Source organism: Tenrec ecaudatus, chromosome 8 (genome assembly GCF_050624435.1).
Source record: "Tenrec ecaudatus isolate mTenEca1 chromosome 8, mTenEca1.hap1, whole genome shotgun sequence".
NCBI lineage: Eukaryota > Metazoa > Chordata > Mammalia > Afrosoricida > Tenrecidae > Tenrec > Tenrec ecaudatus.
In genome coordinates, this window is record NC_134537.1 from 99,395,761 (window position 1) to 99,399,107 (window position 3,347).

General features: G+C 38.3%; 1 non-coding gene across 1 annotated transcript; it reads left to right on the plus strand.

The window, feature by feature from the left end:
- The first annotated feature begins 2,824 nt into the window (after window positions 1-2,824).
- On the plus strand, window positions 2,825-2,983 carry LOC142455945 (U1 spliceosomal RNA). The gene has a single exon (XR_012786049.1). It is a non-coding gene; the product is annotated as a U1 spliceosomal RNA (small nuclear RNA).
- The last annotated feature ends 364 nt before the right edge of the window (window positions 2,984-3,347 follow it).

Sequence of the window (3,347 nt, forward strand, 5' to 3'; positions counted from 1 at the left end):
ATCAAACCCAGCGAAGTGATAAAGAATGGGACAATTCGTGTCAGAAATTAGCAGGGAGGATTGTTGAATTGGAAGCATCCGTGGCCTCAGCCTCACGGGAAGCAGCCTTTGGCTGCTGGTGATTCCCTTTACTCCTTGAGAAGTTAGTGAAGATCAGACTCCACCCCCAAGTTCATTGTTACAGATAGCAATAATATGAATCATATTCTTCACAGAGTGTTTTAAATGTTCTTTAATGGAATTTTTTCCAAACCATTTTATTAGGACATAATGCAGACATCGTACCATTCCATATTTCATTCATATTGTACAATCACTAGCACAATCACTAGCTTTCTTGCTTGTTGTACTCCTTAATATCAGCTCCCCATTACCCCAATACCCAACCCAACTTCCCTTCATATCCCCCAGCAACCCCTATTCTCATTATTGTCTCTATAGATGCACCCTTCCTGGGTAGTATATTCCAAAAAGATACATAACAGAGAGTCAAGAAAGCTACCAACATTAACAAAATAAAACAATCCCAATTTGGAAAAAACAAACAGAAAATGTTTTAAAAAAACAGATCAAGTGAATCAAAATGGATAAAAAAAGTTTAACCATTAAAATAATAATTTTATAATAATAAGTTGAACCATTAAAATAATAAGATTTATTATTTTAATCTACTATAACCATATCTACAATACTCTATGTGGTATAGTTACCATTATGAAAATAATTATTTCTCTTAAAGTGGTGGACAATAAAAGTGACTCAAATTTTTTATCCATCCTTTTTGTATTCACTTTGCTATATAATTTTGCTGCCTATTACATACATATATGCAGTTTCTAAAATATGTATGTTTGTATGATAGCATTCTCAGCCACCCCCCTTGAATCTCTGCTAAGCTGTATGAGACCAGGTTCATGGTGTTCTTCACACTGGGCCTAATGCTCTGATGTCACTATCTGGAAATTCTTACTTGTTTTTGGTGACCCCGACGTGATATGAACAAATTCTTACTTCTTTAAACAAGGGGGTCCCATCTTTTGATTTTGCACCAGGCTCTGCACATGACATTGTCAGTCATCTCATTATGTGCCTTACTTTGGTCAGTAAATTATTAGGCAGTTTGCTCTCTCACACCATGAAGTCAATCCTGCCTCATAGCGGCCTGCTGTGAGTTCTCAGACTATAACTACTGAGGAGAGCAGAAAGCCCAGGATTTCTCCATCAGAGCCGCTGCCGCCTTCAAACTGCTGGCCACGCAGAGCACAGCTTAGCGTGCAACTGCACCGCCAGGGCTCCTCAGCCAGCTTTCATAATTCTACTTTCATGATTCATAATTCTGAAAAAACATCTTGTGCTTTCCAGCTTTCCCTTTTGTTGCTAAGCCATTTCCTGAAAGATGTGCGTGGACTGGCTTTCTGGAAGATGAGATACACGGAGCACAGCCCAGGTTCTCCAAGGACTAGTCCTCACAACATCCACCTGCTTCCCATGCGACTGAACCAGCCTGCAAAGAATAGGGGAATTACCTAGCTGACTCTAAAGTGACTAGATTTGTGATCCATAAACCAGGCATCCAGTTCATTCTGACTCATTGGAAACAAAATGAACTGCCATCGAGTCGAGCCTGATTCATACTAACCCCCCAAGACAGTGCAGCTGCCATGTGGGTGTCCAAGGCTTTGAGTCTTTACAGGAGCACAAACCCGCATCTTCCTCCTGCTGAAAGGCTGGTGGGTCAAACGGCTGGATTTGTGCTTAGCGGTCCCATGAGTAACCCAACACGACACAGGCCAAACGAATTAATTTAAGCACATTTGTAACCATTCAATGAATATGCCTTTTCTTATGTATCGCTCCATATAATTAGTGATGAGTATTTAGTTTACTTCATTTGTTTTTTTTCTTCTATGAAAAATATTCAAATAGAATTGAAGAATCTGTGCTATTAAATAAGATATTCCAGTTGAAAAAAAGAGTAACTGGAATCACAAGAATACACAAAAGTGATGCCGAGAGATTTCTATATTTCTTTTTTTTACATAAGATAAAGCTGGTTCCTCATACTGTGGAAGGATATTGCACAAGTCTATCAGCATTAATTTCCTCAGAGCATCAATGGAAAAGAACATCTATAGATCTATAAGAGGCTTAAAAATATATAGTATAAAAAATTTAGGAAAATAATTCTGATATAAAATCAAGTAAAATGTTTAAAATCTATATAAGCATGTGAACTGTCTTATGTCGATTGACGCAATTTAATAGGGAAAAGTAAGTTTAAAATTTTTGCAGTTATGATTATATTTAAGAGGCTTCTAGAGAGTAATGTTTTAGGTAGTAGCAGAGGTGATTATTTTTGTCATTGCGGTTGTGTGCAATCGAATCAAGTTTTACTCATAGTTACCCTTGTAGTGTTTCTTAGCCTGTAGAAGGGTACTATGCGTCAGAATCAACTTGATTGATGGTAATGTGTTTGTTTTTCTGTTGTTCTTAATTGTGAAGGGAGCAAATTGCAGGGGCTTTACTCCCATGGAACTGCTACGTGTGTTCAAACTAAAGACCTTTCAACCAGTAGCCAGAGTTAATCAGTGCACCACCAAAACTTCTAGTATGAATATTTACATCATTCATGTAGAATTTTGATCCTAGATTTGAATAATAACTGTGTTGACTGGATTTCCGTGTTTGTGGACAGATATAATTTAAAATAAATACAGCATTGCACTTTAAGTTACATCTTGAAGTGTCCTTTTCAATGATGATTGTAAAGTCATTCTCAGTAAGATAAGCCATACCACTTTCTGATTCAAAACTGTTACTACATATACTTACCTGGCAGGGGAGATTCCATGATCACGAAGGTGGTTTTCCCAGGGCGAGGCTTATCCATTGCCCTCCGGATATGCTGACCCCTGCGATTTCCCCAAATGTGGAAAACTCGACTGCATAATTTGTGGTAGTGGGGGATGGCGTTCGCGCTCAATAAAAAAAAACTGTTGCTACAAGCCAAGGTATTTTCAGTTATCTCATACAAATGTTATATCATACATTGAATAAGAAATACTGAAGAAGAACTGATGTACTTGAATTATGGTGTGGGTGAAAAATATTCAACGTATTACGGATCGCCAAGAGCAAACCTCTGCCTTGGAAGAAGTGCAGACACCGTGCTTTTAGAGGTGAGGATGGTGAGATTTCATCTCACATACTTTGGACATTTTATCAGGAGAGACCGGTCCCTGCAAAGGACATCATCGTGTAAAGTGGAAAGAAAAGGGGGGGGGGGAACCTTTAACAAGATGGATTCACAAGGTGGCTGCAACAGTGAACTAAAAATAGTCATTGTG